This window comes from Cibotium barometz, chromosome 65 (assembly GCF_041138505.1).
Source record: "Cibotium barometz isolate CiBa-2024 chromosome 65, ASM4113850v1, whole genome shotgun sequence".
In the NCBI taxonomy this organism is placed as follows: Eukaryota; Viridiplantae; Streptophyta; class Polypodiopsida; order Cyatheales; family Cibotiaceae; genus Cibotium; species Cibotium barometz.
The window spans coordinates 10,264,176-10,278,246 of record NC_141110.1 but is presented as its reverse complement, the minus strand read 5'-3'; the positions used below and the strand labels follow the sequence as shown (position 1 = coordinate 10,278,246).

The 14,071-nt window shown below is 48.2% G+C and overlaps 1 protein-coding gene across 7 annotated transcripts in view; it reads left to right on the top strand.

Annotated features, from left to right (window-relative positions):
• LOC147602903 (uncharacterized) overlaps nucleotides 1-14,071 on the top strand; it is a 72,489-nt gene that overhangs the window by 16,742 nt on the left and 41,676 nt on the right. The window lies entirely within an intron of this gene.

Genomic DNA, 14,071 nt, shown 5'->3' with positions numbered 1-14,071 from the left:
GAGCTGGAGCGTGGGTACGGGTGGTGGGCTCTGATGTCGTGGTAGAGGAACTGTTGTGGGCAGTGGATTCCGATGTGGAAGTGTGTACCACAAAGAAATCTGTGATGGCTCTTTGTGAGGTGTCCTGTCAGAGCCGGGGCCGTCTCTCAGCATGTTGCCTCAACACTACATCCCTGTGTCGTCTGAGCTCCATCAAGTACATGCCTAAGCACCTCTGATCCTCAAACTGTATCACCTGTGTGAGTGGTCCAAATCCCTCTCAGAAGAGGCAGTGGTATCTCCCCTGTATCTGATAGTAAGCCGAGCAACTGAGAACATATAACGGGCCTCATCCTCTATTGCTCCCGTGGTGCATACTGTGCATGTCCTCTCCTCATGTGGGATATCCTCAGCTCTACGAGATACCCTGAGCTGGCTGATCATGATATTCATAGCATGTGACGTGTATCTGTATGTATCCCTGGATCTCAAAGTATCCATCCTCGAAGAGTCTCAAGAAGTGATCTCTATAGAACTCACTCTTCTTACCAATCTCTGAGCATGATCCGGTTGATCTCGTGTCGTGAGAGATCAAGGTAGGGGAATCCAGGCTATACTGAAACGGGGGGAGACGGTCCATTTGTATGCTATGTGCATGAAACCACTCGACTACCTTAGAGAACCATGCATGTGTTAGTAATGGTGGCGGCCGTGTCACTGAGGAGGAAAGTCCAGCTCATCTCAATTGCTCTCTCTCCCTCTTGCTATATTATTGCATAGAGGACTATGGTGCTAGTCGTGGGAGGTGATCTCTATCGAGCGTGTATACATGCTGAATATAAGTGACAGTTTGAAAAAGGGCATCTGTATCCAAGTGGGGCCACCCCAAACTCTGCATGTAGAATGTCATGTGGTACAAATGGCTTACTCCTGATCATGCGTTGTCGTGCCATGGCACGTCTATGGTGTGAAACCATGCATGTGAGGCCATTAAATGCAAATCCAGATGCATGGGATTAAGTGCCACAGTGTACATGGTGTGTATATGCCTTTACGCATTCCGAGGGCTAGCAGAAGTCCCTGTGCCTGTGTACATACGTGTGCATGGCGTGTGTGAAGGATTTGCTTTTGAGGGCGTTGCCAGATGCTCAGGGTGGATGCTTTTGATTTTGGGCCTGTTGCAGGCCTGTCCGGTGAGAGGTCTTCTGGAGGTGGTATCAACTGCTATAGTTCTGAATGTGTGCGCATCCCTTTAAATGAACGGACACTCGAAGCTGTGTTTAAAGTGTATGAAGGCCTTGAGCAATTAATGATTAAAGTGCCAGTGTAGCCTTGAGCAATTGGTGTGAAATGGAAAGGAAAGGTGGCCATCCATTAGGCTTAAAACAAAATAAGAAAATAATAATATTAACATGGCCATAAAGGAAAGGCCACATGGCTGTCTATTGGGTTGCAACGTAGCCGCCAGCGAAAACCTCCAGAAGACTGGCGAAGAAGAAAAGTCGGCGGGCAGCAGTGGTGAGAGAAAGGGGGTCGCCTCGTAGAAAGACAAGGGGGGCTAAGGTACTGTAGAGAGCCGCTCTGGGCGTGGGCAGCCACAGGCATGCAGAACAAGGTGGCTGGTGCAGCCGCAAGCACAAAGGAGGAGAGCAGCGTGCTGGGCTTGCTACGAACGCAGAGGTGGCTGCTGGCGTCGACTGGGAACGTTTACAGGCTGGTGTGAGCTACCTCCGGCAAGAAGAGAAGGGCGCAGCTGCAGGTTCTAAAGAATGGAAGCTGATAGGCTGGTGCTGGAGGTCGCTAGCGGGTGACAGGTGAAGCCGACGAGCTGGCACAGAGGCGATTCAAGGGGTAGAGTTGCAGGTTCAGGCGGCTGTAGAGGTGGTGTGGCGTGGTAAGAGAAGCCTAGAGGGCTGGTGATAGCAGAGGGAAAGGCTCCTTCAAAGGCTGGCGCAGAGTTTTTGGGAGGCCCCTGAGGTGATGGCCGTCTGCAACTGAGTCAGTGTTTGAGGCTGTGTGAAAGCAGAGAGGCTGGCCGTGTGAGAGCCAGTGGAAGCACTGGCGGGCGTGAAAGGAGACAGTGCAAGGGAGAGGGAGCTGCTGGCGAGTCGGCAGCCTGCAGAAGAAAAGGAGAGGCCGCTGTGTTGAAAAACAGGAGGCTACAATGTAAATTGGCTTGGTCTGCTCTCAGGCGTAGCCACGGATAGAGACAAGGTGAGCGTGAAGAGCAGCGAAGAGTTCCGACGTGTGGGCTTGTGAGGGGTAGCGAGGATAGAGCCTGGAGCGGAAGACGAAGGGGTGCCCTTTGACGTGTGGTGAACTGCAGCTGAGGCAGGTCGGGCTGACAGCGCAAGGAGATGATGGTCGAGCTGCTGCTGGTGTCAAAGGCAACGGGTAGGCCCAAGATGGAAATTGTTACTGCAAGGATCATAGGAACACAGTACCATGTGGAGTTGGGTTTTGGAACCATATGATGGTTGGCCATGAGTCTTGGATGTATATGCCATGAGTTGATTTTCTGGAGTGCAAAAACCTATGAGATGTTTTTCTGGGGTTTGATGTTTTGAGTTTTATGACAGGTTATAATGTTATCAACCTTGGATTTTGGTTTGAACCATGATGCTTATGATGGTTTTTGGTACAACTCATATGCCTTGCTGAGATTTGGTATGTAAATATTATGGTTCCAGCTTCTGCTGGTGGTGCCTCTTGAAGAGTTATATGTTTTGTTTCCTTGCTGGGATTAGAAGCTACTCTCACAGCCAGAAGTCTCGCACTTTCCCAGCGACACCGCCCACGTCACGACAGCTTTGGTGAACCCGACGTGAAACTGCTGGGGTGAGAGTTAGTGGTGAAATACACAGTGCAAGCTATGGCTGAGAATCTTGAGGGACAGAGGGTTCATTTAGACCCCGGGGTTATGCAAATGTTTCAGATGTTTACTATGTATATGAAACAGCAGCAACAAGCGGCTGAGAGGGAGCAAATTTCCACGACTAAAGCACTGAAGTCAATCGTGAAAAAGGTGGATCAATTTGATGGTAAAGGCATCACAAAGTACCTGCGCAATTACACAAAGGAAATGGAGCTAAACAGGGTGACTGAGGAGGATATGGTTCGAAGTTTTGAGCTGGTATGTGTTCCCGAAATAAGAAAGCGCATAAGAAGATTACAGGCAGCACATGGTGGCATAAATTGGGAGGAGTTCAAGCTTGCTTTGAAGGATGATTATTTCATGGAGGATTCCGAGGCAGGAGACTGTATGCGTCTTGAGACTAGCTGGGAGGAACCTGTGGATTCTCAATCTGTTCATTCCTACATTGCAAAATGCCAGAATAATGAGGCACAGGTAGAGGAAAAGCGTAAGAGGGAAAATGATGAAGGAGATGCCATGGATGATGGTTATGATGCTTCTATGAATGCTTTGCCATGTTTGTTTGACAGTGTTCAAGGTGTTGATGATATGCATGTTGCTAATGATGTTATGGAGGATAGTGCATATGTGACTGGAAGTCATACAAATGTTGTTTCAGAGGATGTTTGCTTTGCAGATGGTGGTTTTTGTTTGGAGTTTCTCTTTCAAGACAAGCAGGTTTTGTTAGAGGATCAGTTTAGTGAAGTTAATGTTTATGTGGATGAGTCTATTGCTCAAGACAGTGAGGATCTTGGGATGGCTCAGCTGTTTGATGATGATGAGTTTCTATTTGCAAACATCGGTAACCAACAATCTATGAATGAGGCTTCTTGCACTCTTGATGATGCTAGAGATGTGTTTTGTTTACATGACGAAGATGATGCTTTTGATGTTTATGCTATTGATGGACCGGGACATTTTGATGTAGCATCACACCTTGATTTTCTTGCACCAGTTTGCATAGATGCATGTGAAGCATGTAAAGGCTTTGACAGCATTTTGGTGGTGAAGATAGATGAGGAGGTAATATGCAAAAGAGCACAATGTGATGAATGGCTTGCTATGATGCCATTATGTGTATTTGAACCAAGGATATGTTATAAGTCAATGGAGCAGGCTCATGTGGAATGCAAATGGATATTTGATCGTGGTATATGGATTGTTAGCAACCATGACAAATGTATTTGGGGATTGAATGCAGAACAATGGTGGATAATCAGGAAGGCTTTGCTTTTTTTACTTGTTTGATATTTATGGATACCAAAGCTTGGTTTGAAACACTTTTAAGTGTTCCAAACATGGGGGTTGGCCAGATGACAGGTTCTTTTTGCTGATTAATGTATGAAGATGACATTCAGATATATGTGGATCTTGATGATGACTTGGCACATACCGGAGGATGTGCAGGTTTAGAGGGGGTGGATGTCGTGCCATGGCACGTCTATGGTGTGAAACCATGCATGTGAGGCCATTAAATGCAAATCCAGATGCATGGGATTAAGTGCCACAGTGTACATGGTGTGTATATGCCTTTACGCATTCCGAGGGCTAGCAGAAGTCCCTGTGCCTGTGTACATACGTGTGCATGGCGTGTGTGAAGGATTTGCTTTTGAGGGCATTGCCAGATGCTCAGGGTGGATGCTTTTGATTTTGGGCCTGTTGCAGGCCTGTCCGGTGAGAGGTCTTCTGGAGGTGGTATCAGCTGCTATAGTTCTGAATGTGTGCGCATCCCTTTAAATGAACGGACACTCGAAGCTGTGTTTAAAGTGTATGAAGGCCTTGAGCAATTAATGATTAAAGTGCCAGTGTAGCCTTGAGCAATCGGTGTGAAATGGAAAGGAAAGGTGGCCATCCATTAGGCTTAAAACAAAATAAGAAAATAATAATATTAACATGGCCATAAAGGAAAGGCCACATGGCTGTCTATTGGGTTGCAACGTAGCCGCCAGCGAAAACCTCCAGAAGGCTGGCGAAGAAGAAAAGTCGGCGGGCAGCAGTGGTGAGAGAAAGGGGGTCGCCTCGTAGAAAGACAAGGGGGCCTAAGGTACTGTAGAGAGCCGCTCTGGGCGTGGGCAGCCACAGGCGTGCAGAACAAGGTGGTTGGTGCAGCCGCAAGCACAAAGGAGGAGAGCAGCGTGCTGGGCTTGCTACGAACGCAGAGGTGGTTGCTGGCGTCGACTGGGAACGTTTATAGGCTGGTGTGAGCTACCTCTGGCAAGAAGAGAAGGGCGCAGCTGCAGGTTCTAAAGAATGAAAGCTGATAGGCTGGTGCTGGAGGTCGCTAGCGGGTGACAGGTGAAGCCGACGAGCTGGCACAGAGGCGATTCAAGGGGTAGAGTTGCAGGTTCAGGCGGCTGCAGAGGTGGTGTGGCGTGGTAAGAGAAGCCTAGAGGGCTGGTGATAGCAGAGGGAAAGGCTCCTTCAAAGGTTGGCGCAGAGTTTTTGGGAGGCCCGTGAGGTGATGGCCGTCTGCAACTGAGTCAGTGTTTGAGGCTGTGTGAAAGCAGAGAGGCTGGCCGTGTGAGAGCCAGTGGAAGCACTGGCGGGCGTGAAAGGAGATAGTGCAAGAGAGAGGGAGCTGCTGGCGAGTCGGCAGCCTGTAGAAGAAAAGGAGAGGCCGCTGTGTTGAAAAACAGGAGGCTCTCAGGCGTAGCCACGGATAGAGACAAGGTGAGCGTGAAGAGCAGCGAAGAGTTCCGACGTGTGGGCTTGTGAGGGTAGCGAGGACAGAGCCTGGAGCGGAAGACGAAGGGGTGCCCTTTGACGTGTGGTGAACTGCAGCTGAGGCAGGTCGGGCTGACAGCGCAAGGAGATGATGGTCGAGCTGCTGCTGGTGTCAAAGGCAACGGGCAGGCCCAAGATGGAAATTGTTACTGCAAGGATCATAGGAACACAGTACCATGTGGAGTTGGGTTTTGGAACCATATGATGGTTGGCCATGAGTCTTGGATGTATATGCCATGAGTTGATTTTCTGGAGTGCAAAAACCTATGAGATGTTTTTCTGGGGTTTGATGTTTTGAGTTTTATGACAGGTTATAATGTTATCAACCTTGGATTTTGGTTTGAACCATGATGCTTATGATGGTTTTTGGTACAACTCATATGCCTTGCTGAGATTTGGTATGTAAATATTATGGTTCCAGCTTCTGCTGGTGGTGCCTCTTGAAGAGTTATATGTTTTGTTTCCTTGCTGGGATTAGAAGCTACTCTCACAGCCAGAAGTCTCGCACTTTCCCAGCGACACCGCCCACGTCACGACAGCGTGACAACATCACTTGTAGCCTCTATATGCTCCTCCAGTGATCCTTCCCTAGGCCTGGCCCCCAAAAGGCTGCAAAAACATTGTCTCTCCATACGGGCTAGGGAGGCATGCCCCTCACAAGTCGGTCAGTGGTAGCTATGGTTATGCAGAACAAAGGGCCTGTAAAAGTGACTCCTAGATATACATACTTTTGTACAATCTCCACTGGGGCATCTCTGTATATGAAAGAAAATCATGAGGCAACTGCATAAGATGTGTTGAAGACCATAACCTTGGTTTTGCCCAAATTGAGCGTAAGGTCTCTCTCCCTGCAAAATCTGTCCAATGCATTTAAGTGTTTCTGTAAACTCTTGGCTGAATATGAGATCAAGACAATGTCGTCAGCATATAGCAATATGGGCACTACTGTCTAAGCCAATGGTGAACCTCTACCTCCGAAACTATCCACAAATATTATGATCTCATCAATGTATAGGCCAAAGAGTGTAGGTGAGAGTGGGCATCCTTGCTTAACCCCAATAGTGCTACGTATATCTCTCGAGGTCCCACCGGCTGCACGTACTTGGCTGAGTACTGCTTCATATAGTGCCATCACACCCCATATCATCTCATGTGAGAACTGGAGCTCCTGCAAGCGTCCTATGAGACGGGATCGGGGGACGGAGTCAAAGGCTTTGCAGAAATTCACAAAGCAACAATTAACATGCCTCTTTGAAGACCTCGCCTCCTCTATGAAAGCCTGTAAAGTAAAGATATGGTCCAGCGTGGAGAAGTTTCTCCTGAAGCTTGCCTGGCCTGACGCTCTGTTTCCCATCCTCTGCCATAGAGCTCATCATGTCCTCTAGTACTACCCCATAGATTTTGGCCATTGTGTGACCAATCATGATAGTCCTGAAGTTACCTGGGTCCGTGGGGTCTCTTGCTTTGTGGATGGGGACAATGGTGTTGCTAGTCCAGGAGGGTGGGAAGCCTTCATAGTGTGCTTTGTTAAAAAGACTAGCAAGAATGGGAGCCAATACTTGGTGCCCGTGGGCAAAATGCTCCGCGCATAGATCCTCATGATTTTTTGCTCTCCCATTATGCAGCTTTTTAAGAGCCCTAGTGACATTGAGGGAATCAAAGAGAAAATAATGTAGGCCGAGGGATGTATGACATTTGTGGTATAGGTTGGTTTGGCACATTATACAGCTGTCGTGCATAGGCTTCCCAAAGGCTAGGATGTGTGATAGGTGTAGATGCTCTTTTTTTCTTAAGAATGTGCCAAGCTTCTGAGTTGTCCTCGCTCAAGAAGAGCTGGTACAACTCTTGTTTTGTCTGGCGAGAAATGTCCGTTTCTTTTGGCGAGTGAGTGTACGGAAGATGCGTTGCATCTTATGTGCTGAAATCAGCCCATGTTCCCTCTTGTGTAGGAGGCAAAGCCTGGTAGTTTTGCACTCTAGGGTTGGGATTCCACTGGCAAACTTGCTGTGGAGCATGTGGTGTAGGGGAAGTTGGCGTGCGCGGAGTCATGGATGATGGAGCAAAGCTGGGATGTAATGGTGGAGATAGGGAGGGATAATTAGAGAGCTGAAATGTGGCGGGAGAGGTGGTCCTCGTAGATGTGGTCAAGATCATGATGGAAATGAATCTGTGTGGAGGTGGTGACAGGGGGTGTGGGTGTGGGCGGTAAGGTGGGGCATGAGATTGTGAAAGAAAGTAATGTGTGGTAGCTTGTATGGGGGGAGGAGGGATGGTGAAGTTTGAGAGAGAGAGAGAGAGAGAGAGAGAGAGAGAGAGAGAGAAGATTTGTAGGACTCACAAAGCTTGATTATACTCAAAAGGCTGGTTACATATGTAGACCTAGAGGCTAGCTACCTACATTTATCCACCTGTTTTAAGAGTGGGTTCACACATACATACACAAACACTAATGACTCATAGGGGTGGTTCACACACGTGAGCTACGAATCCCAACACCCCCCGCGCCCCCCCCCCGCGCCCCCACCCCCCCCTCTTTCTTGGAGCGACGATGGTGTTGCTTGAGTAACCTTTAATAGTCATTGTGATTTGGGCTCCAAACGTCACCAATGATACATTGGCACCAACACCCAAACTCTCATGTCGGGCTTGATATAGGAGCTTGACCACAAATGGCAGGCTACATCAGTTGAACAAGACAAACAAACCTTGATTGAAAGGGGAGAATGACAAGGGAGTGGAGCCTTTTATAAGATCAAGGCCCTTTTACAAAGATAGGAAAAAGGAAAATAAACACACACAGGATTGATTTAATCTTTTTGGGGGACAAACCGGATAGCCACACATGAAGAACCCTTGTCATTGAGAGAGTTCCTCCATAGTGAAAGAGTGCACAGAGCGGAAGCTAAGTGGCACTAGAATGTGCTGAACAGAGAGTGCAAGAGAGAGAGAGATATGGAGAGAACTATGCTGAATATATTGAAGCAAAACAGTCCCAAGCAAGAGACACTGATAGTCTCATAAGTGAGGGAGCTTAATATGTACAAGATTGAATGAGAAAAGAGAGGCCAGCACTTTATAGGGAATGCTGGCTGACTGGAGCTGCAAAACAGGCCGATTGGAGCTATTGGACATGGCCGACTGGTAAATGCCAGAAAGGTTGGGAAAAATCCCAGAAAAATAGTAGAAAAAGGGGTGGCCAGCCCACAAGCAAGGGCCATGCAAAAGGGACCAAATGGGCACCATAAAAGAGTAGAATCTCCCTCTCAACACCAGATGCTGAACAAACTCCGAGAATCCGAAGATGAGGAGCCAAGGAAGCGTGAGAAACCGGCTTGGTGAACAAATTTGCAGCATTCTCCGCAGAAGGACAATACTCCAAACGCAAATCTCTAGCAAGAACCCGTTCACGAACATAGTGATACTGAATCTCAATGTGTTTCGTACGAGCATGAAACACAGGGTTCTTGGCGATGGCGATGCAACTCTAATTGTCACACCAAAGAAGAGTAGATCCGGTAGGAGGACAGCCGAGCTCCTCCAATAATCTCCGCAACCATATCGCCTCACATGCAGCATAACAAACTGCACGGTACACTGCCTCGGTAGAGGAAAGTGCCACAGTAGGCTACTTTTTACTGCTCCAAGAAATGGCTCCAGACCCAAGTGAAAAAACACAACCAGTGGTCGAACGCCGTGTATCTGGATCTCCAGCCCAGTCTGAGTCAGACCATCCAACAAGAGTGCGTCCTTGGCCATAAAAGATGCCAAAATCCAGAGTGCCAGGCAAGTACCGAAGAACTATGAGAGCACACCGCCAATGCTGCTGATGGGGTTTGGATGAGAAAGAACTCAATAAACTGACTGCGAAGCATATGTCCAATCGAGAGTAGGTCAACCATACCAAACAACCGATGAGAACCCGATACTGTCCCTTATCAGTCCCTGGAGAAGCATCAAGTGAAGAAAGCTTCTCACCAATATCCATAGGAGAAGATCAAAGCCAAGAAAATGATGCAAGAGGCCAAGATCCGTCATCTCAAACTCTGTCTCCAAAGCATCCATAACAGAACGGATCCGCACATAATAAGAACCTGTAAAGATGAGGTCATCAACATAGACCACAATGATAACAATCAACCCCCTCTCAAGGAGGATATAAATGTTCGAATCTGCGTGAGAACGGCGCAGGCCGAGCTTCTGAAAGAACTCATCAATCCGCTAGTACCAAGCTCGTGGAGCCTGCTTTAGACCATATAAAGCCTTCTTCAGCCGGTACACATGATCTTGTTTGCCTGGAACAACAAATCCTGGCGGCTAATCAATATAAACCTCCTGTGTAAGCTCTCCATTCAGGAAAGCCGACTTGACGTCCATCTGGAAAACGGGCCATCTATGATGTCCTGCAAGTGCAAGAACGGTGCGAATGGTAGTCATCCGGGCCGTTGGAGCGAAGGTCTCATCGAAGTCGACACCAAGGCGTTGAGCATAACCCTTGGCAACCAACCTCGCCTTGTGCTTGTCCAAGCTGCCATCAGCTCGGAACTTTGATTTGAAAATCCAACGCACACCAATCACCTTACGCTGCAGAGGCCGAGGCACCAAAATCCAAGTGCTAATGATTGTAGACATAAGAGCATAATTAACAAACATGTTGCCCTCATGAATTTGTTTCCCTGTAACTCTGGAAGAACGCCGAAGAGAACCAGGCGGAGGAGCAGAAGGAAGCTCATGTAACTCGGAATCATGAACTGTCTGATAATACCAACGAGGTACAGATCTGCTCGAACTCACCGGAGGAGGAGCAAGGTCATCATCATCTGACTGAGTATCCTCAGCTGGAGGTGTAACAGAAACAACGGGAGCACGAGGAGGAGGAGAAGGAGGCGGAGTCGGAGGTGAAGGAAGTAGAAGCTCACCACCCCTCTCTGAAGATGTAGGAGTCTTGTCGAACACCACATCACGGCTCACAACAACTTTACCGGCCTGAGGATCATAAAGATGATATGCCTTGGACACAGTGCTGTATCCGAGAAAAGTCATGCGCTGAGACTTCGAGTCCAACTTGGAGCGGTGCTCCTTAGGCACATGAACATACGCCGTACACTCAAATATCCAGAAATGAACAATGGAGGGCTTCTCACCATGGAAAGCCTCATATGGAGTTTTATCGGGAAGAGCAGCAGTAGGAGACCTGTTCTGAATGTAGACAGCATTGGAAGCCGCCTCAGCCCAGAAACGTCGAGGTAATGAAGAATGCTCAAGCATAGCACGGGCCATCTCCATAATGGTCCTATTCTTCCTCTCGGCAACTCTGTTCTGTGATGGAGTATATGATGTAGTAAGCTGTCTCTGAATGCCATGTGTCTTGCAATATTGTTGAAACTCCTGGGATGTGAACTCACCCCCTCCATCGGTCCTGAGAGCCTTGACCGAGTGACCGGTCTCTTTTTCCACCTTAGCTTTCCAATCACAGAAGTGCTGAAAAGTCTCATCCTTGGTCTTCAGAAAGAAAACCCAAGTATATCTGGTAAAATCATCCACTATCACGAGCATGTACAACGCCTTACTCAAAGACGCGGTACTCATAGGACCACATAAGTCTGCATGAATGAGAGCAAGTGATGTCGAAGATTTGTGTGTCGCCTCCTTGGGAAAGGCGGCTCGGTGTTGCTTCCCCTGTAAACAAGAGGAACAAGCAGTAGACGGAGCCTTGATGGTCGGTAATCCCTGAACCAACCCATCCTTCGAAGCTCGTTGCAGAAGTTGATAGCTCAAATGGCCAAACCGAGCATGCCAAAGAGCAGAAGAAGCACCAGAAGAAAGCAGAGCGGTCAACTTGTAGAGACCACTATCTTGGACTCCTTGAGCCAAGATGCTACCAGTCGCCTTATCACGATGGTAATCTCATAACGAGAAAAGATCACCTCCGCACCTTGAACTGTAAGAGCACTCACTGACAAAAGGTTAAAAGCCAAATCTGGAATATACAGAATATAAGAGAAGTACCTCTTGTCCTCGTCAGAACAGAAGATGGGGATAGTGCCATGTCCATGCACTGGCACAGAAGAAGAATCACCCAGAGTGATCTCGCCTGATCTGGCAGTGAAGTCCTCGAACCAATCTCGATGGGGTGTCATATGAGCAGTAGCACTGCTATCAACAATCCAAGACCATGACTGTGAAGTCACAAGAGCAAGTATACGCCGAGTACCTGCTAAGAGAAGAATGCCATCATCCTTCTTGGGTTGAGATACCGTTGTTGAGGAAGAGTTCTTTGCTGCTTCATCACGCTTCTTCTTGTGACATTGGGGTGACTTGTGACCCTTCTTGCCACAATAATGACATTCAATGTCCTTATTCTTTGAAGATTTGTTGTCTTTATCCTTGTCGGAATCCTTGGAGTTCTTGTCAAAACCCCCTTTTCCTTTCTTTTGTTGAGTCTTCCCTTTATCTCGTGCTGCCAAAGCTCCATCAAGGCCACCGGAGGTGCCAATCCGCTCCTCAAAGCGAGACTCAATCTGCATAACGGAGGGGAGAACTTCCTCCCAAGTAACTGGAACAGGACGAGGAGAAGAAACCAGAGACTGAAAGTATGCATCAAACCTCTCTGGAAGTTTGGAGAGCAGCCGAATAGCCATGTCCTCTGTGGAGATGTCCTTGTCATAAATAGCAAGCTCGTCCCGGAGATCTTTCATCTTCGAGATGAAAGCAGATAAAGATGGAAAGGCAGAAACTGATAAGTTCATAAGTTGCTTTTCCAACACCAAAATCCGACCCGGAGACTTAATCTCGTAGAGATCTGCAAAAGCCTTCCAAACTTCATGTGCAGCATCCGTTGTACGCACATGAGAGAGAACAGCATCCTAACAGTTCAACATCAGAAAGGAGCTAAAGTTTTGGTCGCTCGGCTACCCCAAGATCCTGGAAACTACATGCTACAACAGTGGGTGCTTCGAGCACTCCCTACTCAAACGGCGATGAAGATGAGAGAGACTTTTCCACCCCAAGGCACCCTGTAAGACTTCCAAGACACAGAGCTACACAACTGGAGAATGCTCGCCTCATGGTGGAGCGCAGTACCTCTTGGTCCCCACTTATCCCCGGCATGTCTTCGGCTCCTCCAATCATTCCTCTAGCCCCGACGGTAGCTTCTACGTCCACTTCGATGGACGAGCTAGCTAAGCTCAAGAAGGAGCTTGAAGATTTCAAAAGGTCACAACAAGAGGACGCGGCCGTGGTAGCGCTTCGGAAGGAGATTGAGCAGCCCAAGGTCAAAGATCCCAAGCCGAGTCCATGGTGCCCAGTATGTAGCTCGCAAGGCCATCTTCCAAATGATTGTCCCTCTAAGAAATATTGCTCATTTTGCTCAAAGGCGCCTAGGCCATGACGACAAGGAGTGTTACTACCTCAAGGGACTTCGCCTTATGCAACAACAACTTAAGCAAGGTGCCTCCCCGCTTAATCCCTTTGCTGAAGACTAGTATTCATAGCATTCCTGGCACTATTCGTGTGGATAGAGTTCATATCAGGGATAGTGCATGAGAGTAGTGACGCGTCGATCATTCGACTGCCAAATATCAATCTGTGCCGGAGTCGCACCACCGGAAGCAAGGGTGGGAGGGGTGGCATTGGCTGGTGTAACAAGCCAATCCCAAAGATCCACGCCACGCAAGGCCGATTTCCCCTTCACCTTCCATAGGGTGTAGTTGGAACCATCCAACTTGGCAGACTCAGCAAACATATGAAGAGAAGTGGGTGCAGCCATCACAAAAGCTTGGGCTCAATCTCAAAAAATGCACAAACTCTGAAGAAGAAGTGTCCTCCACAGGTACCAAGAGTGCCACCAAAGCCTGCAACACCACAAGCCCCCTCTGCAAAAGGGAAAGGGCCACTGGAGAGGAAAACGCAGCACAGAAAGGCTGCTGTCCTGTAGAAAACAGGCCGCCTATTGTCCAATCTCCAAGTGGGAAAACGCTGATCAGTAAACGCCAGATGGCTCCTGTTGGAGAAGCCAAAACTGGAGGGGAAAAGACCAGAAGTTGCTGTCCAGAAAACGCAGCAGCAAGGGCTGTGGATCTGGGAGAAAAACGCAGAGGAGAAGGTGCTGAAAACAGGGCTGAATCTGGGGCAGCAAAGAGGTTGCTAAACCGGGAGCGATGATACCATGAAAGAGTGCAGAGAGCGGAAGCAAAGTGGCACTAGAATGTGCTGAACAGAGAGTGCAAGAGAGAGAGCGATATGGAGAGAACTATGCTGAATATACTGAAGCAAAATAGTCCCAAGCAAGAGACACTGATAGTCTCATAAGTGAGGAGCAAAATATGTACAAGACTGAATGAGAAAAGAGAGGCCAGCACCCACTATTTATAGTAAGGGAATGCTGGCTGACTGGAGCTGCAAAACAGGCCAACTGGAGCTACTGGACATGGCCGACTGGTACATGCCAGAAAGGCT